The 24,557-nt window shown below is 50.8% G+C and overlaps 1 long non-coding RNA gene across 2 annotated transcripts; it reads left to right on the forward strand.

Moving 5' to 3' along the window:
• Window positions 1–6,588: 6,588 nt before the first annotated feature.
• On the forward strand, window positions 6,589–22,620 carry LOC121820788 (uncharacterized). Of its 2 annotated transcripts, XR_006061487.2 has the most exons (3): window positions 6,589–15,945; window positions 21,216–21,399; window positions 22,164–22,620. It is a non-coding gene; the product is annotated as an uncharacterized LOC121820788 (long non-coding RNA). The 2 variants fall into 2 exon arrangements; XR_009595726.1 differs by having other exon boundaries at window positions 6,589–21,399.
• The last annotated feature ends 1,937 nt before the right edge of the window (window positions 22,621–24,557 follow it).

Below are 24,557 nucleotides of genomic sequence, written 5' to 3' on the forward strand. Positions count from 1 at the left end.
TCTCTGCCCCTCACTGCCTGTCACTCACCAGCTGGGTGACGTCAGCAAGCTCTTCACCTCTCTGAGCCTCGACTTCCTTCCCTGTAAGACGGGAAAACAGCACTGCAGCCTTGTGGGTGCTGTAGGATTGAGATCCCATGTCAGGTGTTTGGAGTCCTGCCTGGCAGGAGAGAGAGCCTGGGTGGGCAGGGCTGTTCCAAGCAGGAAGAGGGGGACATGTACCCCTAGGACAGGATGCCGACTCCTCTTCCCTCCTGGGGGCTGGGGATGCAGAGGCCACAGCCTGAACAGAAGAGTGGAGAGTGTGGTCCTTGATGCCATGAGTGGCCAGGCCACCCTGGACCACAGCCTGCTGTGTCGTGTTTGGTCCTGGGCCCCTGGGACTGGCAGGTGAGGCTTCTGAGGCCCTGAGGTTGGGTGGCTTGTCCAAGGTCATGCGAGAGGGGGTACTTGGATCTGAGTCAGGTGGACCCTGCAGCCCATCTCACGGGACCCACGTATGGTGCCTTTGCCTGGGGGAGTAAGGGGAGAGGCCTCCACGCTACCCCCTCTCCTAAACCCTCCCCAAAGCTGTCGGGAGCCCCGGGCCCGGGTACTGCTTCGAATGACTTTGAAGAGGCTCTTAGTGCAGGGTGAGTTCTGATCCATCACCCGGAATACCCCGTTGTGACAGGAAGCTGGGAAAACAGAGACAAAAATCAATGAGGATTTGGAAACAGACACTGCTGGAAACGATTTATTTCTGGAAGCAGCACGGCCTGGAAGAGATCTGAGATTGGCGCCCTGAGGGAGCACAGGGCTAGACGGCAGTTAGAAGCTGCCCCCAGGACCTCTCCCAGACCCCACGGGCTTAGGCTGCAGCTGTGACAGCTGGTCCTCGGTGCTGCAGGCTGCAGGAGCTATAGGCTGGGGCCTCCGGGGAGAGACGGAGGTGAGTGTTAGCATGATGGGATGTGTAGATAATGGAACATGGTCTCAGCACCTGCCAGTCTCCCTGGGCACCCGACCCTGAAGGCCAGCAAGTGCGTACCTGTGGCCCTTCCTGGAGGCTGTGTCAGATGGCTGGTTGGTTCCTTCCTTCATTTAACAGCTGTGTCCCAGAGACTGCTGATGGGCCAGCTGCTGTCCTTCCACCCCAGATACATCTCTTTGTCTATGCAGCCAGGTCCAGCATTTGTGCTCAATTGCTCAGTCATGTCCAACTCTGCGAGCCAAGAACTGTAGCCCACCAGGCTCCTCTGTCCACGGGCTTCTCCAGGCAAGAATACTAGGGTGGGTTGCTGTTTCCTTCTCCAGAGGATCTTCCCAACCAGGGATTGAACTTGCATCTTCTGCTTAGCAGGCGGATTCTTTGGCACTGAGCCACCTGGGAAGCCCACAGCCAGGTCACCACTCCTTAATTACAGAACCCGAGGCCAGCAGGCTGATGGAGGCTGGCCCTGGCTTCTCTGGGTGTTGGGCAGAGCTGGCCCTGGTCTTCTGGGAGAGGTGAGGTGGGCCCCAGGCACAGACACTCATCAGTGCCCTCCTTGGGCAAGGAAGGGCCTTGGATGTTGGCAGGAGCCTCTCACTGCTCTTCCTTTCTGCTTCCTTAAAGCCCTGCCGAGACTCAGGGAGATTTCTGCCCTGAGGGGAGCAATGTCACTGCTCTTTATGGCATATTAAGCTGACGAATGGGCACCCCTCTCAGAGACCACGCTGGGCACCTCCCTGTTGCTTCAGTTGGTTGGAAAGTGACAGGTAATATTTTGAAATGAATCCTGTAAAGACTACAGTATATCAAGGGCCCTACACAGGGTTATTAAAGTAGATTAACTGAATAATTTTCCTAGGATAATAATATTTCTTAAGGATTATGGATGAGGCCTGGACTTTCCTCAGCTACCATGAGCCAGACGTGTCTGAGGGTGGATACGCGTCACTGTCTAAAGCTGCAGAGACAATTAGGTTTGCATGAGACATATGGATCAGAGTTAGATGGACAGCTCTGGAGTCACGTGCAGATGATATGTGATTGGGAACTGTGATTTCCAGGTGCTCACTCACAGTGTAGCTAAGATATTCCATGCAGAACAGTGGAGGAAGTGGAACATGCCCAGAACCGTGATGCTGGGAACCTGGCAAAGATTTGTCCCCCTGGGTCTTTGGGTTTTTCACCTTGGATGAGGGAGGCTGGCTTTGTTCAGGGATCAGCCCTCAGGAGACTTCCGGGTGTACTGAATGGGATTCTGATTAACTTTCTCCAGTGTGTGGGGCTGGAGTTGGGAGAAGGTGCCTGGGGAGTGGAGTGCTGCCCTCTGAGCACTGCCCTGTGACTCTTTTCAGATAGGGGGAGGTGCTGAACAAGGTCCCCAACATCTGCAGGAAACGTTAACTGTCTGGGAGTTGGGTGACTTCCTGGCCCCATCCTTTGAGGATATGTCCCCGGCCCAAGGAGACAGGAACAGGCCCATCTTTTTCAAGTCCAGGGATTGAAACCCAGGTTGGAAAGACTGAACTATCACCCAGATCTTGGCCTCTGAGTGCCTATGGTTCTGAAGCCCCTCTGTGCAGGGAGAAAGTCAACCAGCCACCATCCAGCCCAGGCTGGGTGCGTGATGGTGGTGACGGTGGTGGAGACACCTTCACTTGGGAAGGTCTCATGGTAGTGTGACAGGCAGTCACCTGGGGGCCTGTGCTCAGGAGGGCTCCATACTTGGTTAATGCCCTGCCATTGCTGTCTTGAAATTCTTAACACTTTTCTAAAAGGGGCCCCATGTTTTCATTTTGCTGCAGGCAGGAGTGCGTGCTCAGTTGCGCCTGAATCTTTGCGACCCCATAGACTGTAACCTGTCAGACTCCTCTGTCCGTGGGATGTTCCAGGCAATAATACTGGAGTGGGTTGTCATTTTCTCCTCTAGGACTTTTTGCTGGGGGCCCTGCAAACAATGCAGTTGGCCCTGTTTCCTTCTCTTCTGGGGAGGGGGCTCCCCAGGAGAGTGTTGAGAACCCTTGACTGGAGACTTTGGGAGGAGCCCTGGGTCTGGGCAGCTCAGCTTGTCCCCATCGCCCTCTGTCTCGGGGACTTGCCAGCCTGCTGTGAGCTTGTGCTTTGGTTGGCATGTCTCTACCTGGGACAGGCTGATGATTCTTCTCATGTCTGGGGAGTGTCAGGAAGCTGGTGTTGCCCTCACCTAAGCCATTGCCTTGAACTCACCTTCCTCAGTAGAAACCTGACATTTGTTTCCATCAGCCTGATGACTCCTTTGTCTCAGCTGGTTCAGAGATGGTGGGAAGAAGAGGGGTGTATTAGGCAGCTTCATGCTAAAACAATGCTGCAAAACAAACATCCCCCAAACTCAGTGGCTTACAACAGCAACATTTCTTTTTTGCTCATGATTCTGAAGTCACACTTGTGGCTCTGCTTCATGCTCTGTCAAGCAACTGCCAGGTAAGTAGGGAAGGAACTCTTGGAAGATGCAGCTGTATGGGGCTGCTGATGGAGCTGGGCTTTGTGAACTCTTGCCACAGGGGGAGACTTTGGTGGGGACGATGTGGTCTGCAATGTTGGTTTCTGCTGGGGTTGCTCCAGGGAAGCTTCCAGTGATCCTGAGAGTGCTCTGTGACTAGGGCTGAGGAAAGGGAGGCAAACATGCCCCTGTTCCATGCTGTTCAGTAGCAGTGGGTGAAACTCACTCCTGACGTGGAGCTGAGATGCTCGCGGTGAGCACGGGGCAATGGGAATCTGAGCAGGGCTGGAGTAGACTGGAGTATCCCTGGAGGAGGAAGCTTATGCTGAGAATGTGTGGTGGTGGGCAGGAGAGGGTGACCCAGGCAGGGCCAGGGTGAGCTAACATTTCCACCCAAGAGTTGTGGGGACAAATGGGTGAGGCCCTAGGGACCCCATGGGGAGGAAACCTTGGGGTCCTGCCCACCCCTGAGGGCTCGCCATTTAGCTTGGCCATGTGGTGGGAAGCTGGCATGTCCTGGGCCAGGAGGGGTGGCACCCAGGGAGCTGGAGGCCTAGGGGCCATGGGGCAGCGTGCCCCTTGCTGCAGAAAGCAGGGAGGGGCTCAAGGGTGCAGTGGGAGAAAGCAGCTTCTCTCGGGACTGGGCTGCCCCTGGAGTCCAGGCGCTGGGGACTTGTTACCCGTGGGGACAGAAGGGTTGCCAGTCCCCGCACCCTTCTGCTTCCTATGAACAACGAGGCCAGCTCCACAGGCAGTGAAGGCCCTCTCAGCATTCAGCCTGGGTGAGATACATAAAGCCCTAATGTGACAGCTTTAATTAGAGGGGCCTTTTTTCCATAAATACATATGCCAGTTAATGAGCAATGGCATGGGGGCTGGATTTACGCCACTGCCAGCCATGAATCTTTGTGTACGGGATGGAAGACAGGCAACTCCCTCACGAAGGACATCTTCCCCTCACGGTCCCACCTCCCAGTGGATCCTGGCACCCAGGAGCTCTCGGCAGAATCCGAACAGCTGGTCAGACAGAGCATTCCCGGCGGCCTGCTTCTGCCCCAAGGTGCCGAGCATTGGTCCAGCTCCCGGCCCTGAATCCCACCCGAGGCAGGGGCTCCTCCTGGGTCCCCACAGGCTGTGACCTGTAGGGAGAGAAGGAATGAATTAATGTGTTGGGAGGACCAGCTTTGCCCTAGTAGTTGCTGCCTGTGGTTGGTCACCTCCCGCCTCCTCCCTGGCCTGGTCACCAAGCAGGGTGCTGTCCGGGCAGGAAGCCCCACTCCGCGCTCAAGCATCTCAGCCCCCCACTTCCTGCCAGGGGGGTCATCCTGTGACCCCGATGTCTAGTGTTGCCCCTCTGCACAGGAGGCTCCCCTGTTCCTGCAAGGGGCCATCCTGCCCTGCTCTCAGGACCCTCGCAAGTCCATTAATCTGTCCTCACTACCTCTGCAGCAAAATGCATCAAACACTTGCCCTTAGAGCTTTGGGCTCTGAACTGTCCAAAAGGGTCCTGGTTGGGCTCCCTCTGGCCATGGCACCAGAGTGAAATTCAGAGAAGAGGTTGTCAGGAAGTGATTGTGGAGTCCTAGAGCGTCCCAGGGACCCACAGCACCTGCGGGATCTGGGGCCCAGGCAGCTTGATGGGGGAAGGTGGGTTCTCCCATTGTTGCCGGCTTGGCAGGAGGCAGTGTGATCTACATTCTACTTAAGCTGCCTGATGAAGTTGTCCCCAATAATGTGCTCATATCACTCCCTGCTTGCTGCTTGTCTATCTTATTATTCTCCTACGATTTCCTCCACATCAGGAGGAAAATTGGATTCTGGTGACGATCAAATGAATTCACAGCTAGAATATTCCCCCTCCCTTTTACCCAGAGTGGGCGGGAGAGGAGAGTTGGCTGGTGCCTCAAGCTAGAGTGCCCGAGGGCTGTCCATCCCCAGGGTCTCTGCCCAGCACTTGGAATCCCTGATTTAGGTCCTCCTAGCTGTGCCCAAACTGGCCACAAAGGGCTGGATGGTGCACTGAAGCACATTAGCAGCTCAGACTTAATAAAGTACCGTGCTTGCCTCTGAAGAGAGTTTTATAATATTTTCATTGCTCTAAGACAAGCTCAGCCCATGGAAATTATAAACCCCTTTTGCCTCCTCCTCTGCTCCCCAGCCCCCTTCTTGTGAGACCACTTAGGATGGAGTGACGTCTCCTTCCTGATCTCTGCTCTACTACTTTGCTTTTTGGAAGCTGATGATTAAGCTCAGAAATAAGGCAAATGCCAAGGGTTGGCCGCTGATGGGCTCCCTGTGGTTCATTCTTGGGGGAGAATTTCTACCTCCTGAACTGGTAATCTTTGGATTTTGTGTGTTTCTCCAGTAGCCATGTATGGATGTGAGAATTGGACCATAAAGATGGCTAAGCACTGAAGAATTGATGATTTCAAACTGTGGTGCTAGAGAAGACTCTTGAGAGTCCCTTGGACAGCAGTGAGATCAAACCAGTCAATCCAAAAGGAAGTTAACCCTGAGTATTCATTGGAAGGACTGATGCTGAAGTTCCAATACTTTGGTCACCTGATGCGAAGAGCCAACTCATTGGAAAAGACCTTGATTCTGGGAAAGGTTGAGGGCAGGAGGAGAAGGGCATGATAGAGGATGAGCCTCGACTCAATGGACATGAGTTTGAGCAAATTCTGGGAGATAGTGAAGAACAGAGAGACCTGGTGTCTACAGTCCATGGGATTGGAAAGAGTCGGAAACGGCTGAGCTACTAATACACTTTCCAAGAATATGGCATCCTCACTCCTTGGAGGGCTGGTGGGTACCTCCACCCATGATAGGGGGGGCGCCCTGACCTAAGCTGTGCCCAGTGGTTTTGGCAGCAGCTCCTGGGAGATGCTGGCAGGGAGGAGGGAGGTGGAGTCTGAGGTGAGGCTGGGCCAGGGGTCAGGGCATCCTGCTCCAGCGTGGCAGGCTACACTGTGGCAGAGATGCTTCCTGGCTATGCTGGCCCAGCACAGTTTTTACTCCTTCCCCATACTGTGTCCAGTTGGTACCAATGTAGATAAAGCCTGAGGGAGGGTCTTCTGATGCTGGTGGGGAGAAGTGTGTGTGTGTATGTATGTATGTGTGTGTGAACAGAGCAGCCCACCCCAAATTCAGGAAATAGGTTGATGTTCTGTGTGCTTTAGCCCTGGTGCTGGGCAGGTATGAGCCAGACTCAGCTTCCTGGGCCCCAAACAGACGCAGTCTGGGGGGGCCGGAAATGAGACATCAAACAAAGCCCAAGGAGCAGCCTCGCTTTCCCCATGCCAAGCTCTCAGTGGGGGTGTGAGCTTGAAACCTGATTGCAAAAGCGGTACCTGAGGAAGTCACAGTAGTGACGGGCTGGGTAATACTGCACCGTCAGGACTTCAGGACTGTCCTCGCCGCTGCCCCGAGGAAGGGGAGGTAGGTGGGCGGAGGTTCCCTACTGAGCAGTGGAAGAGTGGGTGGGGCAGGCCCTTCAGGAAATGGGGCTTAACCAGTGGGGCCTCATGACACACTGGGGCCTCCAGAGCCTCAGAGGGTTTGTGCAAACCAGAGGGCGAGCTCTGGACCCCACAGCAGGACCAGGCTTTGCTTTTTGTTTTTGCAGTTTTGGGAAGAACTGGAGAGCAGAAAGCACAGGGCATGCTGAGGCTGGAATAAGCTCCAGGAAGTGGGTGTTGGAGCTGATTGGAGGAGCCCAGGTGTCAGTGGGGATGACTATTCAGAGCAGGGAGGAGCCCCACACTGGGTGAGACTCAGGGACCTAAGGGTCAGGGCAATTACCAGCCCCACGGCTTTTTTCCCCCCTTAGTTTATTTATTTTTAATTGGAGGATAATTGCTTTACAATATTGTGTTAGTTTCTGCCATACATCAACATGAATCAGCCATAGGTATATATATAGTCCCTCCCTCTTGTACCTCCCTCCCACTTCCCACCCCATCCCACCCCTCTAGGTTGTCACAGAGTCCCGGTTTGAGTTCCCTGGGTCATAGAGCTAACTCTCACTGGCTGTCTGTTTTACATACAGTAGCGCATATGTTCCCAGCTACTCTCTCCATTCATCCCACCCTCTCCTTCCCCCGGGCCCTGTGTCCGGAAGTCCATTCTCTATGTCTGCGTCTCCAATGCTGCACTGCAAACAGATTCATCAGTGCCATATCTCTAGATTTCAAATATATGCGTTCATATATGATAAATGTTTTTCTCTTTCTGACTTACTTCACTCTGTATAATAGACTCTAGGTTCACCCACCTCATTAGAACTGACTCAAATGTGCCCCTTTTTATGGCTGAGTAATATTTCATTGTATATATGTACCACAGCTTTTTTATCCATTCATCTGTCGATGGATATCAACATTGCTTCCTTGTCCTACCTATTGTCAATACTGCTGCAGTGAATATTGGGATACATGTGTCTTTTTCAATTATTTTTTTCTCAGGGTATATGCCCAGTAGTGGGATTATTGGATCATATGGTAGTTTTATTCCTAGTTTGTAAAGGAATCTCCTAACACACACACACACACACACACACACACACACACACACACACACACACACACACACACGGTTCTCCATAGTGGCTGTATCAATTTACATTCCCACTAACAGTGCAAAAGGGTTCCCTTTTCTCCATACCGTTTCCAGCATTTGTTTGTAGATTTTTTAAATCATGGCCATTATGAAAGGTGTGAGGTGCTATCTCATTATATATTTTATTTGCATTTCTCAGTAATGCCTGGCCCTTTCTTTTCTTGGTCCTGCTTCTCATTTCCTTATTATGGCCATAGCCTGACTCAACACTGTCTTCAAAGTGGAGGGGGAGAAGAAGGCCACTACAAGCCAGGAGAAAAAGAGAGCACTGCAGGAAAAGAGGAGGACCAGACCCTGTTGGGTTCAGACCTGGGGCTCCCAGTTCCCTGAGACTCAGGCCACTTGACTCTCCCAGCGGTGGCCTGGGAGCCTGAGCGGTGGTTGGGCTCAGGGCACCAAGGGGGCGAGGGTTTGCCAGCATCTTTGAAGGAGGACAGACAGCCTCAGGGGCTCCCGCAGCCTGGAGGCAGCCCTGGCTAGAGAGGGAGCCGAGTGTCTGGGACACAGTCAGGGGACCCAGAGCAGCGCGACCTGCAGGCTGCCTTTCTGTGGCTGTGCATCTGTTTTCCTCTCTGGGGAGCTCTGTCACCGTGGAAACCCTCCTGGCTCCTCTTTGTCAGGACTTCCGCGTCTGTCTCTTTGAGTGGCATCTTCCAGACATCAGGTGATTCCTGGAGGGCTGACGTCTCCCGCTGTCCTTCTCTGCACTCTCCTGCATCACACCAGCCAGCCGTTCCACTGCAGACTCCAGGCGGTGGGCCCACTGGGTTTCCGAGAAGACATGGAGCAAAGGGTCTCTGTGTCCCGGTGGGGATCACAGTTGGGGCATTCTGAGGCCTTTGTACCTGCAGGTGGCCAGGTGTTGGCTGCTGTAGCAGGGGTCCACTGCGCGTTTGCCAGCTCTGGGGCCCGTCCTTTCCAGGAGTGCTCTGCTCCTTTTGGAAGCCGTGCTGTCAGAGCGGCTGTCTGCTCCCTTTGTCCACTGAGTGAGGTCTGAAGGCGTCCCCTGTCATAGAGGTCATGGCTGACCAGAGAGCCTCTCCCCACAGAGCCAGTGGCTACCGTACGCTCCCAGCGTTGGCACAGCCCTACCCCTTCCTCTGCACCCTCAGCCCCAGCCCTGCCAAGCTGCTGCTGTCTGATGCCCATGCGGAGAGGTACTCAGGGCCGGGCTGATTGGGAGAAAGTGAACTTCTGAGGGGGTGGGTAGGAGGGGCAGACAGTTGTTTCTGAACTCAGGACTTTCCAAGCAAACTTTTGGTTTGGCATGCCTTCACACATTCATTCTTCCTAAAGATTTTGTTAAAAACAGTTATCTGATGATTTTTGTTCAAGAATGGTAAGACAGACTTCATTCAAGAGGGGCGGGGCGTGGGATAGGTGTATGGACCTGCAGTGTGTTTGGCAGTAGGAGAGAGATTGGAGAAGGAAATAGAAACTCACTCCAGTGTTCTTGCCTGGGAAATCCCATGGACACAGGAGTCTGGAGGGCTACAATCCATGGGGTTGCAGAGTCAGGCATGACTGAGTGACTAAACAACTCAATACAGCATGAACAAGTGGGGATTTATAACCAAGGAGAGGGGTGGACAAAAGTCACCATGAGGAGATACCCAGATGTCCCAGTGAAGCCTGCCCTCTGCGTGTGGACCCAGGCTGGCCCTGGAGCCAACAGGCAGAGTTCCTAATTCTTTTCACTGTTATTGCTCAGGCTGGGTCTGTCCACCCAGATTCTCTGCTGGGCCCACGTTGACCTTGTTGCCCTCAGCCTCACCATCGCTGCTCCCACCTAAGCTGGGAAGGACGGGCATGGCTGTTAGGCTTCCTCTTGGCCTTGAGAGCCAGTCCGGAAGGCTCTCTCTCTCTCAGGTCTGTGCTTCCCGAGGCAGAGCTGACTTGTAGCTGCTGAAGTGAAGTCGCTCAGTCATGTCCAACTCTTTGTGACCCCATGGACTGTAGCCTACCAGGCTCCTCTGTCCATGGGATTTTCTAGGCAAGAGTACTGGACTGGGTTGCCACTGAGCCCCTGTTACAAAGTGCAGGGCTCCGTGGAGCCAAAGGGCGGATTTCCCAGCTGGCAGCTGATGGTGGTGCTGTTGGTTCACGTCAGGCACTGCAGCACTCAGCTCTGCTAGCCTGAGGGGGCCAGGGAGGAAGGGATGGAGGGAGGGGAGCCCTGCGGGCAGCCAGCCCTCTCCCTTTTCCCCCAGAGGGTTTCCTGGCTTGAGTCCACTGCTGAGTCTTGTCGAGGTCCCCAGCCTTCCTCGGTGGCAGCGAGGATGGTGCCTGGACAGTGAGCAGTGGGATGGAGCAGGTCTGGCTGAGGGAACCCACAGCTTCTGCTTTGTACACCCCCAGCCTCCAGGCTCACAGGGCCAGAGCATTTTCTCTTCAGACTTGGGGCCCTGCTTCCGCTGGCTTCCTGGCAGCCTTTGTAATTGGGGAGGTCTTCTACAAGGGATTTACTTATGGTTGGGAGAGCAGCCAGGCTCAGTGGCTGGGGTCTGACTGTTGGGCTGGCCCCACAACTTGCCCCTCCCTGAGACAGTACCTGCAGTTGGCAGGAAAAACCCTGTCCTGGCCCGCCTCCTGCCTGGGCCTTCCCGGAACCCCAGGGACCTGTCAGCCTTTCTTAGAAGCAGGACTGGGTGCTCTGTTGGCCACATGCCTGACATTCTTCCAGACCTCTGACCTACATGGGAACTTTTCCTAAGTTGAAGGAATTCAGCTGATACGAATGGAAGTCCTCCAGGAGCCAAGTACCATCTTGGCACTCAGCTTATTGTGGAGAGGGTCTCCTTCCTGCCCAGGGCTCTGAGACTGAGTTGCTCGACTCCTCACTAGGAGCTGGGAGGTGGGGCTTGGGGCTGTGTATGGATGCAGGACAGTGACCTCGGACCAATGAGTTTTCTTTCTAGGCCTCGGTCTGATCATCTGGAAAATGGAAGAATTGGACGAGATTCCGTTCCTTTCCATTCTGGTGTCGGGAGAGATTCCTTTCAGCCCTGGGTTCAGGCTTTTGTTCTCCTTGTTGAGTTACCCTTGTAGGCCTTCTGCTTTCTGTGTCCCCTAACTCTTCCTTGTCATTTTGGCCTAAGAGCCCCTCCCTGTCCCTGGGACCTTGTCTCTTTCCCTGTTTCATCACCATGATTAACATCCTCACCATCATCAGCATCATCACCATCACTGTCATTGTCGTCACCATCACCATGATCATGATCGTAAATATCAGCAACAGCAGTAACAGCATCATCACCATGGTTATTATCATTACCATCTTCACCGCTACCATCATCACTAGCATCATCACCATCATCATAAACGGCATCATCACCCTCACCGTCATTATCACCATCACCACCATCAGTATCATCGCCATCACAATCAACATATTATCAGCATCAGCATCACCACCACCACCATCATCACCATCACCACCACTATCTTCATTCCAGCCTAAGGACTCATTTGGTGGTTAAAGACTCAGGTTCTGGAATCAGCCTTCCCTGGTTTCATTTCTGGCTCTGCTATTTGGAAACTTGACCTAAAGCAGAACCCAACTCTCTTCACTTTACCCTCTTATAAATTGGGGCTGATGCCATGGACCAGAGGAGGTAAGTGTCAAGTACTTATTACAGGCCTGGACACATAGCGACAGTTCATTGTTCTTATTAAAACGATCCTCAACAGTCCTGTGAGGACAGGCATGGTGGCTCATGGAGGCTGAGGCACTGACCCCAGGCACAGCCATCACATTCTGGAGCCGATGTCAGAATTCAGACATATCAGCCTCCAAATTATGCTTGTCACCATGGAGCCTGTCCCTTTCCTCTCAGGGACTGCTGCTCCGAGTGTTTCAGACAGACACCTGCATATCTGTGCTTTGAAACTTCATGTTCTGAAAAAGCAGAGATGTTCTGATGGGACAGAGGACCATGAAGTTCCTCATGACCTTGTTCTGGGAGTAAGAACGGCACCCAGATCTAGCCACTGAGGGTTTTCCTTCAGTTTCCCCAAAGGAACTGGATGCTCAACCCAGGCTGACTCAAGCAAGCTGATTCGAGAAGCTTCAGCCCTGGGACTTTTGCTAGAATTGTTTGAAAAGAGAAAACGCTGTTCTGATCTTGAAGCTGGGGGAGCATAGGCTCACAGCATCAAGGACAGTCTCTAGGAGTCAGCCTGCTGGGAATGAAGCCAGCAGGAGGAGAGCAGAGCCAAAGGACGCAGAGAGAAACTGAGTCCTGATGATCCTGTTGGAGTCATCTTAGCTTATCCTGTGACTGTCACTAACTCGAGCCAAGAATGTCCCCTGGGTTGGTTGAAAAAGTCTGGATTGTGTTTCCACCTAACTGAGAAAGTCCTTAATGCAGCCAAGATCCCTGGTCTGAAGAAAATCTCATCTGAAGAAGGGCCCCTAGGCTCTCTGTGTTCCCAAGGATGTCAGAATAGCTTCTGTCATGGACCATGAGCGCTAGTATATTCCTTCCATCCGTTCCCTGGGACCTGGGCTCCTGCCCAGCCTTGTTGACTCTCTAGGCAGGGCCAGAGGAGGTGACAATGACTCTGTACAATGAGGACTGGGTGGGGCAGGGGTGAGAGTGGGGGCAGATCCCTCGATTTGCTTTGTACGTTTTATTTGGTGGGCTTTCCGAGGACCTTCTGAGGACTTCAAGCCTGTTTCCTTAGATAATGCTGAGAAAACTGTTCTGAAGGGGCAAGAGAGGTAGGGAGCCAGGATATATAGGAGTTTTTACAACAAAGACTAGGTAGTGGAACATCAAAAGATTACCATTCATAAAAGAAAACCAGGGACTTCCCTGTTGGTCCAGTGGCTAAGACTCTGCGCTCCCCGTGCAGGGGGTTCAATCCATGATAAAGGAACTAGATTCCATAGGCCGCAACTCAGAGTTCACATGCTGTAACTGAGACCTAGTGCAGCCAAAATAAATAAATATTAAAAAAAAGAAAACTAGGTATCTCAAGTTAAGGAATTCTGTACTTCTCTATGTACAGGGCTTTCCTGGTGGCTCAGATGGTAAAGAACCTGCCTGCAATGAAGGGGACCTGGGTTCGATCCCTGCGTTGGGAAGATCCCCCTGGAGAAGGGCATGGCAACACACTCCAGTTTTCTTGCCTGGAGAATCCCAATGGACAGAGGAGCCTGGTGGGCTACAGTCCATGGGGTCACAAGAGTTGGGCACGACCGAGCGACTAAGCACAGCACATGTACAGGAAGGTGCAAGAGTCTGGGCTTATTGAAGCCCTTCCCTTTGTGTGCATCTCAGCTGCACGGGGCCTACGTCTTGTGCTTGCTCAAGCCTCCTCTGGCTGCACCCCTGGTGGGAGTGGGGCTACAGCGGTTGACTGCTAGATGGCAGGTATTGTTTCCGTATCGAGTCCCCACAGGGCCCACCATCTGGGTGGCTGTAACGTGAGGGCTTGATGGCTGCAGCATCCTTGGTTTACTGATACGGCAGCAGTATTTTAGTTCTCATCAGGAAGTTGCTCCCTCCTTGCAGGGGTGCTTCCCACTGATGGTAGATACTGCGCCTGGAGACTGGGCTGCAAGGACTCCTGAGAGATGTAGTTTTACCTTTCAGCCTCTGCAGAACCGGGTGGTCTTTAGAAGGAGGTGGGAGCAGACACCAGCAGGCCAGTGCACAGGCCCTTGCAGACCACCCTTTGAAGTCACTATCCCTGATCCCTACTGCTTCCCAAGCTTCTACCCCTAAACATCCCTCATAAAACTGCAACTGTCCTCAGTCTGGAAAGGAGAGACCAGACCCCAGCCATCACCCAAAGCTAAAATCAGCTACCTACGACACACTGGTTCACAGGAGAAGGGCAAAGGGAGGGGAAAAAGGAAATCCAGGACACATGCCTTGTTTATGCAACCAGCCCAGGGGCCACATCGATGATGTTCATAACTTTTTCCTAATGCTTATTCCATGTTCTTTGTCCTCAGCATCTCAGAGGAGTTGGGTTCTTAACCTGAAGGATTCACACGGGGTCTGGGCTCTTTGTGGTCCTACTTGTATAGGGTTACTGTAAACTCCATCACCTCCATCCCAAGGTGCTGCAATAACAGGAAGCAGTCCCTGAAATCATGTGGGAACCAGAATAGTCACTCTGCCCCTGTTGAGGGAAGCTGCCCTATTTGCCCCTGATATTCAGGATTAATTAATGCAGCCAAATTGTTCTCTGTGGATCCAGTGGCACAATTAGCCCCACATGCCAGGTGGTACTTTCACTTTGTTATCTCCACTGATGGGTCCTCTGGGTATGTCTTCTTTTGGGCGCTAGATCCCTAAAACAGCAGAGTCGAAGGATTTGGAAAAGGGAAGCTAGAATGTAACCTATTTGCAATGAGTCACTGAGTGCACACCTCCTTTGTCTGGCTAACCCAGATGTCCTGCCTATGGGAGGAAGGGCATCATGTGAGGTTTGCTCGTTCAGAGTATGCTCTGCATTGGCTAAGACAGCCAGCAGCCTCACACATCATTGGCTTCCACCTATAACTAAGTCTTTCTAGGATCTTCTACCACGCTCCACTCTTCTTGAGTGCCAAGTGCTTCTGGGTGATGGATGCAGGGAAGGAGCAGTGGATTCCATGTGTCACACCACTGGCTTCCTTCTCCGTCTGTTCCTGGGATTGCCAGGAACAATCCTGTGTGAGATGTGGTGGAAGGCAGTCACCAATGCATAGAGTGGCAGAGAAAGCAAACTTGTATTTTGGGTAAATGCCTGTTCCAATGGGGCCAACTGGTCTATCCACCATTGATACAAAGGACCTGACTCTCCTGGGGTGTGTGCTCCTGTGAGGCTAGGTTGCTATGTCTGCTGCTCCTGGGAGGGTGGAGCTACCTTGGGGAGGGGAGAGCAGGGCACTTAGCTCCTGCTGGAATCTCCAACCCTGCCTCCATGAGCCCACTGAGCAGGTACAGGATGACTGGGGAAAGAGGTTCACAGTGGATCAGCTTGCCCATCTGCTACGAGGGCCTCCTCTGCTATGGTGACCAGGCAGCCTATCACTCTGAGTCATTTTGAGAGGCTGCCCCCCGACCCACAACTCCTCCAACCTAGTTCTTCACGGGCCTTGACCACATGGCCAAACCTACTGGCAGTCCTCATGTTCACTGGGCAGACCTCCTCTCATCACTCCTACCAGGACCCACTGGAAAATCGCTGTGTTGCTGGGGTTCCCACCTCTGGGAAGGTTTTCTCTGTTCCACTAGACCTCAGGGTGGAGCTGTGGTGTGGTGGCATCTGCTCATGGATGATGCTGGGGAGATTCACACAGAGCCTGCAAGCCATGCTTGAGTTCTTTGTTCCTCAGTCAGCCAGTTACAGGGAGACCCCTGGAACAATGGAGGTGAGTGGAGGGAGAGGTGGTGGAGATACTGAAGGAGGTGAATGGAGCGTGAGTCACTCCCTGGTACAATTTCATGTGTTTCCAGGGCCTGCTTGCCCTGCTCTCTTGTATGTGCCTTAGGTGAGGGCTGCCACTTGGCTTGGCCCAGGATGTGGCCTGGAGGACCGGGTCCCCTCCAGTCATGTAGGGCCCCTTGGTGTTCCTTATGGATCCGGGACTAGAAGTACAGTCTTCATTAGGTCTGAGAGCAACTGATGAACTGTGTCTCCAAAGGGAATGGCTGCTCGATGCAGAGGCTGTGACTTTGATTCAAACCCTAGGAACCGGGCGCTCTGATTCTCCACACAGTCTCCCATCTGTTGCCCACACTTGGAGCCCTGCTGGATCTTAAGGACCGTAAGTGCCAAGAGGCAAAGCTGCTTGTGCTTCAGCCAAGACCAGCCAACCAGCCTCCTGCTGCTCTGGGCCCCACTCAGAGAGGGGGGAATGGAAGTCTCTTTGCTCAAGGTATGGGCACCTTGTGCTCTTTTTTCACTGATGAATTGGAAGGTGTGGCAATCTTTCCCCTCTCCCCCTACCTTTGGAGGGGATAACCTAACACAACCTGAATTCTCCAGAGGTTGGTCTCCTCCCTTCTGGCTCGCCTGAGTGTTAGCAAGGTTTCAGAGTGTCTGCCCAAGAGTTTTTCCTCCAAGATCCTCTCCCCTCAGGGTCATCAGTGTAGTGGACCAGCATGGTGTCCTGTGGGATGTCGGGGAGATGAAGGCATCCAGCCATGAAATTAGGATTCTAAAACAGAGAGCTGACGTTGCTCTGTGTACGACAGTGGGATGGCATGGCCGCCTTTGTCAAGGTTCAGAGGAGGAAAGCACCGGACACATCAATAGCCGAGTGTCAGGTGTTCCAGCCAGGAAACCACATCTGGGGCAGCGACTCTGATAGAGTCATCAGCTGAGGAGCTCTGTGAAGATGCCTAGTCACAAGCCAGGACTTGCACATCTTCTGTGTGGGTCCAGCAGGTCCAGTAGGGGATGTAGGAAGACTCTTGAGTTTTGATGGGACCCAACAGCTGAATCTCTCCCAGGGAGGCATGGGTGCTTTCATTTCCTATTTTGATAGGAAAGGGTGGAGATTTCTCCTTGCCCCTCCCACCATAATAACTCTAACTCACAGGCTGGGGCTAGCGCAGGATTGTGCCAGGTAAAAGCTTGTGTCTTCCAACCATATATTTGGGAAGTACAGAAATAACCTACTGGCTTCACTGTGTGAAGATCCAGGCTCACACTGCAGCCTGATCTGACCTCTGACTGAGGCCACAGTGGATGGAAGATTTCAGGGATTAGCATCAGCTCAAAGACAAAGTCCAACAACCCTCAGAGGTTTGGGTGTTCTGTCCCCCTGTGGGCAGTACGCTGGGCAGTGTCTGCAGTCCCTTTGGGGAAGGCTGGGAGGAAGGCTGACAGCAACACATTCGGTGTTTTGGGAGGTTGTTTAGTTGCTCAACTGTGTCCAACTTTTTGTGGCCCCATGGGCTGTAGCCAGCCAGGCTCCTCTATCCACAGGATTTTCCAGGCAAGAATACTGGGAGTGGGTTGCCATTTCCTCCTCCAGGGGATCTTCTGGACCCCAGGATAGAACCAGTGTCTTCTGTGTCTACTGCATTGCAGGCAGATTTTTTACTCACTGAGCCATCAGGGAAGCCCAAGTGTTGAGGCAGGTTGTTGGCAAAACTGGATATTAATTCTTGTGTCCACACCCCTTTGTTATGTGGCTGCAGCTCCTCCCACCAAGAGATGGAGTATATTTTCCCCTGAATCTGGATGTCCTTGTGACTTGCTTTGATGAAAAGAATGAAGTGTTTAGATGACATTTATTAGTTCCAAACCAAGGCTTCTGAAGGTTTTGCTTGCCTCCATTCTTTCTCTAGGGACTCTGCTCCTCCATACTGATAGCTATGGTGAACGATGTCAGATTCATGATCTCCAAAGATTTAGCTTCAGGACCAGGGACAAGGCTTGATCACTCAAGAGGTTTTGTGTAGCAGAGTTTGATGCTTTTGAACTGTGGTGTTGGAGAAGACTCTTGAGAGTCCCTTGGACTGCAAGGAGATCCAACCAGCCCATTCTGAAGGAGATCAGCCCTGGGATTTCTTTGGAAGGAATGATGCTAAAGCTGAAACTCCAGTACTTTGGTCACCTCATACGAAGAGTTGACTCATTGGAAAAGACTCTGATGCTGGGAGGGATTGGGGACAGGAGGAGAAGGGGACGACCAAGGATGAGATGGCTGGATGGCATCACTAACTCAATGGACATGAGTCTGAGTGAACTCCGGGAGTTGGTGATGGATAGGGAGGCCTGGCGTGCTGCGATTCATGGGGTCGCAAAGAGTCAGACATGACTGAGCGACTGAACTGAACTGAACTGAACTAAGAAAAGGGACAGAGAAAGCTTCTGATAAGACATCAGAAGAAGGATAGAGAATGCCCCCCTATCTAGTCTTATCAAGGCCTTATATACTTTTTTTCAGACCCACTTCCACAACATACATCTGAAGTTAACAAGATTAGGATGAACAATAGAAAGATCTTACCAGACCCACTCTCATAATATACATTTTAAGATGATAGGATTAGTCAGAAGCTTCTTATTTAGCTCAGATGGTAAAGAGTTTGTCTACAATGTAGGAGACCTGGGTTCGATCCCTGGGTCGGGAAGATTTCCTGGAGAAGGAAACAGCAACCCACTCCAGCACTCTTGCCTTGAAAATCCCATGGACGGAGAAGCGTGGTGCAGGCTGCTGTCCATGGGGTCTCAAAGAGTCGGGCATGACTGAGCGACCTTACTTTACTTCACTTTGTCCTCGAGCAAGATACATTGTTATATTGGCTAAGACAAAGCAATGTAGAAAAGAACATTTGTCCTTTTCTTCTTGAGAGCCCTAGATCCCTTTCTCCTCCTCCTCCTCCTCCTCCTCTTCCTTCTCCTTCTCCTTCTCCTTCTCCTCCTCCTCCTCCTCCTCCTCCTCCTCCTCCTCCTCCTCCTCCTCCTCGGGAACCCTGGACTTCTTATCAACCTACCTAGGAATTGACTCTCTCAATATGGGCAAACCCATGCTAGCTCAATGGAGGATGTGAAACCACGTGGGGCAGAGATGAGCCAGCCCCTCTGAGGCTCCAGACCATGGGAGAGGCCAGCCAGGCTGAGTGGAGCCTGATTAGTCAAGCAGAACTTCCCAGTTGATGTGAAGACCCATGAGTGACAATGAATGTTCAAGTCACTAGGTTTTGGAGCAGTTTGTGACACAGCAAGGGCTAGCTGATACAGGTAGTTTTAGTTTCAGTTCAGTTGCTCAGTCGTGTCCAACTCTTTGCAACCCCATGGACCGTGGCACACCAGGCCTCCCTGTCCATCACCAGCTCCTGGAGTTTACTCAAACTCATGTCCATTGAGTTGGTGATGACATCCAACCATCTCACCCTCTGTTATCCCCTTCTCCTCCTGCCTTTAATCTTTCCCAGCAGCAGGGTCTTTTTCAAATGAGTCAGTTCTTCGCATCAGGTGGCCAAAGTATTGGAGTTTCAGCTTCAGCACCAGTCCTTCCAATGAATATTCAGGACTGATTTCCTTTAGGATGGACTGGTTGGATCTCCTTGCAGTCCAAGGGACTCTCAAAGGTCTTCTCCAACAACACAGTTCAAAAGCACCAATTCTTTGGTGCTCAACTTTCTTTATAGTCTAACTCTCACATCCATACATGACTACTGGAAAAACCATAGCCTTGACTAGATAGACCTTTGTTGGCAAAGTAATGTCTCTGCTTTTTAATAAGCTGTCTAGGTTGGTCATAACTTTTCTTCCAAGGAGCAAGAGTCTTTTAATTTCATGGCTACAGTCATCATCTGCAGTGATTTTGGAGTCCCAAATAAAGTCTGTCACTGTTTCCACTGTTTCCCCATCTATTTTCCATGAAGTGATGGGACCAGATGCCATGATCTTAGTTTTCTGAATGTTGAGTTTTAAGGCAACTTTTTCACTCTCCTCTTTCACTTTCATCAAGAGGCTCTTCAGTTCTTTGCTGTCTGCCATAAGGGTGGTGAATACCAGACCACCTGACCTGCCTCTTGAGAAATCTGTATGCAGGTCAGGAAGCAACAGTTGGAACTGGACATGGAACAACCGACTGGTTCCAAAGAGGAAAAGGAGTACGTCAAGGCTGTATATTGTCACCCTGCTTATTTACCTTATATGCAGAGTACATCATGAGAAACGCTGGACTGGAAGAAACACAAGCTGGAATCAAGATTGCTGGGAGAAATGTCAATAACCTCAGATATGCAGATGACACCACCCTTATGGCAGAAAGTGAAGAGGAGCTAAAAAGCCTCTTGATGAAAGTGAAAGAGGAGAGTGAAAAAGTTGGCTTAAAGCTCAACATTCAGAAAACGAAGATCATGGCATCTGGTCCCATCACTTCATGGGAAATGGATGGGGAAACAGTGGAAATAGTGTCAGACTTTATTTTTTTGGGCTCCAAAATCACTGCAGATGGTGACTGCAGTCATGAAATTAAAAGACACTCCTTGGAAGGAAAGTTATGACCAACCTAGATAACATTTTCAAAAGCAGAGACATTACTTTGCCGACTAAGGTCTGTCTAGTCAAGGCTATGGTTTTTCCAGTAGTCATGTATGGATGTGAGAGCTGGACTGTGAAGAAGGCTGAGCGCCAAAGAATTGATGCTTTTGAACTGTGGTGTTGGAGAAGACTCTTGAGAGTCCCTTGGACTGCAAGGAGATCCAACCAGCCCATTCTAAAGGAGATCAGCCCTGGGATTTCTTTGGAAGGAATGATGCTAAAGCTGAAACTCCAGTACTTTGGCCACCTCATGCGAAGAGTTGACTCATTGGAAAAGACTTTGATGCTAGGAGGGATTGGGGGCAGGAAGAGAAGGGGATGACAGAGGATGAGATGGCTGGATGGCATCACTGACTCGATGGACGTGAGTCTGAGTGAACTCCGGGAGTTGGTGATGGATAGGGAGGCATGGCATGCTGCAATTCATGGGGTCACAGAGTCAGACATGACTGAGTGACTGAACTGAACTAAACTGATAAGGGTGGTGTCATCTGCATATCTGAAGTTATTGATATTTCTCCCAGGAATCTTGATTTCAGCTTGTGCTTTACCCAACCTGGCATCTCTCATGATGTACTGTGCATATAAGTTAAATAAGCAGGGTGACAGTATATAATCTTGATGTACTCCTTTCCAGATTTGGAACCAGTCTGTTCCATGTCCAGTTCTAACTGTTGCTTCTTGACCTGCATTCAGGTTTCTCAGGAAGCAGGTCAGGTGGTCTGGTATTCCAATTGCTTGAAGAATTTTCCACAGTTTGTTGTGATCCACACAAAGGCTTTGACATAGTCAATGAAGCAGAAGTAAATGTTTTTCTGGAACTCTCCTGCTTTTGCAACGATCCAATGGATATAGGAAATTTGATCTCTGGTTCCACTGCCTTTTCTAAATCCAGCTTGAACATCTGGAAGTTCTCAGTTCATGTACTGTTGAAGCCTGCCTTGGAGAATTTTGAGCATTACTCAGAATTACAGGTGGTGGCCCAGCACCAATCCCCAGCAGAACCTGGCCTCCTCTTCATTCAAAGGGCTCAGGGTTTGCAAGCCAACTCTGGGAACTAGATGAGGGGGTTGTCTATTGTGGTCCCTTATCAGTCTTTGTTCACCAGGCCCAGAGAATTTTATTTTTTTGGTTACACAGGTCAAGAAGGACCATAACAGGCTGCCCACCTATTTCAGCCGAAGGGGCCCCATGATCAACTGACCTCTATCAAAGAATCTTATGAGCTGAGTCATTCTGATAAGCATTCTGACTGTGCTGCCCATGGGGGTCCCTGTGGCTCCTGGCCTCTGGGACATCGGTGCTGCTACTCTGAGATCCCAGGGTAATTGCTTCTCTCTGTCCACCCTGGAGCCCTCTCCCCACCATTTTATCATTGAATGCTGGTATGTTCTTTAGCTGTATGTAGTCAGATCAGATAACCAATCCCAGATTTTACTCCCAGTACCGATCTCTGTGAGGCTTAGGTCTCAGTGGAAGAAAAAAGATCTATTCCAGTTAGTGTAGTGGAAACTGATTCATTAAAGGGTATTAAGTGGCTTATGGGATCAAGTCTGGGTTTCCAGGAAAAACTTTTAAAGCGACATCACAGAATTGGACCAGCCAGCAGGTGAAGGTCAGGAAGCTGCCCTTAGGAGCAGGCCAGCCCACCCAACACACAGCTCAGTTCTGAAGGTGAGCTTCACAGAAGTGCCCCTGACTGGGGGAATCTGCACCTGACACTGAACTCAAGCTACAAGGCCTTCTGGGAAATGCAGTTTTAGCCCTTCCAGTTCCAGGAAGATGGCAGAAACAGATGGAAAGAACCAGTACCCCAAACCCACGCACCCGGGAAAGCCCTGGATATTGCACTTTACTAAGGTGGCATGGATTACAGAGTCGGGGGAAGGCTGGCCTCTGGAATGGATCTGAGACATCAGTCAGGTTGAGACAGGCTCAAGCATCTCAGTGGCTGCTCATTCTTGGCCACTTAGAGTCCCTCTGGCACATGGCAAACTTCTGTGTTTAAGTTTGCAAAAAGCTCATGGGATAGGGATTGCATTACTTGTGTTATGATAAGTGTCTTTTTATTTATTTACTTTTTTGCAGAGAAACCCACACTGCCTGGTTTTGAATCCCAGTCTGTCTCCTTGGAGGTGTGACTTTGGGCAAATTACTTCCTTTCTGTGTATCATCTATTAAATTGGCAAAATCATATGACACAAAGACTTCTCCGGCGGCTTAGTGGTAAAGAACCCGCCTGCCAATGCAGAAGACACAGGTTTGATCCTTGGGTCAGGAAGATCCTCTGGAGAAGGAAATGGAAACCCATTTAAGTATTCTTGCCTAGGAGATCTCACGGAGAGAGGAGCCTGGCGGGCTACAGTTCATGGAATTGCAAGAGTGTAAGATGACTTAGCCCCTAAACAACAACAACAACAACAATAGCATGGCACACAGTGTAGGGCTTTTATGAGGACTAAAGTAGATAATACTTTTAAAGCCTCTAGCACATTGCCTGGCAAAGAATATGCATTTAATAAATGTTGAATTTTGATTATTATTATTCTACCTGTCCTACAAGTAATGGTCCATATCAACTGTTTGCTGTTTGAAACAGAATTCTTTTACAAATAGATGGTGAGACCATGTTAAAGCTTAATTTAATTCAGTAATGAATAAATTAATGAACCAGCAGGAAGTTAAAAGCAGCTGATTTGAGGAGTATAGCCAGAGCAGGGGTTTATAAGTCAGCTGGGAGAGGCAAGCTGAAACAAACTTGCTAAGTTAGATGCAAAATCAGTTAATAGACTGGGAGGGAAGTAAAAGCATAACCTTTTGGGTCATCTTCTCTACTGGGCCATAAAACCGTTACTCCTTGCCAGTTTCTACAGGTTAAAACCCTTAACCTTCCATGGCTGCAGAACATCTGGGCTCTCAAGTCACTGCACATCCTTTGGGAAACAAAGCTACATTCCCCAGAGAGTCTGATGCTCAGGCAGACTTAGAAAATTCTCTAGCTGGATACCGGCAAAGCCAGAGGCCATCCTCTTTCCTTTCCCCAAGTTTGGGATACATTTTTATTGTTGTGGTTATTGTTCAGTTACTCAGTCATGTCTGATTTTTTCAGCCCCATGGACTGCAGCAAGCCAGGTTTCCCTGTCCTTCACTATCTCCTGGAGTTTGCTCAAAACTCATGTCCATTGAGTCAGTGTTGCCATTCAACCAGCCCATCCCCTGCCCTCCCCTTCTCCTTTTGTCTCCAGTCTTTCCCAGCATCAGTGTCTTTTACAATGAGTCGGCTCTTTACATTAGGTGGCTAAAGTATTGAAGATTCAGCTTCAGCTTCAGTATCAGTCCTTCCAGTGAATATTCAGGGTTGATTTCCTTTAGGATTGACATTTTTATTACTAATGTGCATATGTGAAGTTCCTACCCATCATAAAGACATAGAGGAAAAAAAAAAACAAACAGAAAATGATTGGGTGATTTTGCTGCCTTTCAAAGGAGCCCCTGCCTTGGGGTTTCTGAGTCTGCTCTCACCTGGGAGAAAAGGGAGAAGCTATTGGGAAGAATGCTTCTGTGTGGGTGTGTGTCTTGTGAAGGTCACCCCTGGGCAGAGTGAGTACCCTCTGGTTCTGATGAATCCCTAGTCTCATAATGGAGAGGGGAAAAGGATGTCAGAACTGCTGGTTCTGATCACTCTGCTGGTGAAAGAAAATCTTGGCAGATGATGAAGGTGTGTTCAAATCTCTTCTTTCTTGGTCAATTTCCAAACCAAGCACAACCTGTTTATGGCACCCCAAGGCCGCCTGAACATGTTTTGGAGAATTTGGACACCCTTTAACTGAGACACACACACACACGTATCTAACTCAGGGATGACTGCCCTGTGTCAGTGATGGGGAGCAGCGGCTGTTAGGATTAATATGTTGTTTAGGGAGTCCAGATCCCCTCCTTCTGCTTCAGTCTGGCCTTCTCCTCCCTGTAAAGCCCTAAGGGAGATGCTTGGGGGAGGACAGGGGAAGCAGAGTGATGCTTTATTACCAACCGCAGCTCTGGGCCAGTTTCCTGGCAGGTCTGTGGCCAGCTGGTCTGACAGTGCACACAGGTCCATCTTCTCCCCCACTCCCTAAACCTTTGTCCCAGACCTTCTCACCTGGGTGGGATGAAAGGCCACATCTGATGCTAGTGGCAAATAACCTGCCTGCCATTGCAGGAGACTTAAGAGACGCAGGTTAGATCCCTGGTTTGGAAAGATCCCCTGGAGGAGGAAATGGCAACCCATTCTAGTATTCTTGTCTGGAGAGTTCCTTGGACAGAGGAGCCTGGTGGGTTACAGTCCATGGGATCACAAAGAGTTGGACACAACTGAAGTGACTTAGCACACATGTAGCACATGGAAGAGAAAGCTGAGGTTCATGCTTAGAGAAATATTTATATCTGGAGGTACAAGGCATTTAGGCAAAGGAAGTGCTACAGGTGATTGGGCTTTGGACTAAT

The sequence above is a fragment of the Ovis aries genome, chromosome 12, assembly GCF_016772045.2.
Source record: "Ovis aries strain OAR_USU_Benz2616 breed Rambouillet chromosome 12, ARS-UI_Ramb_v3.0, whole genome shotgun sequence".
NCBI lineage: Eukaryota > Metazoa > Chordata > Mammalia > Artiodactyla > Bovidae > Ovis > Ovis aries.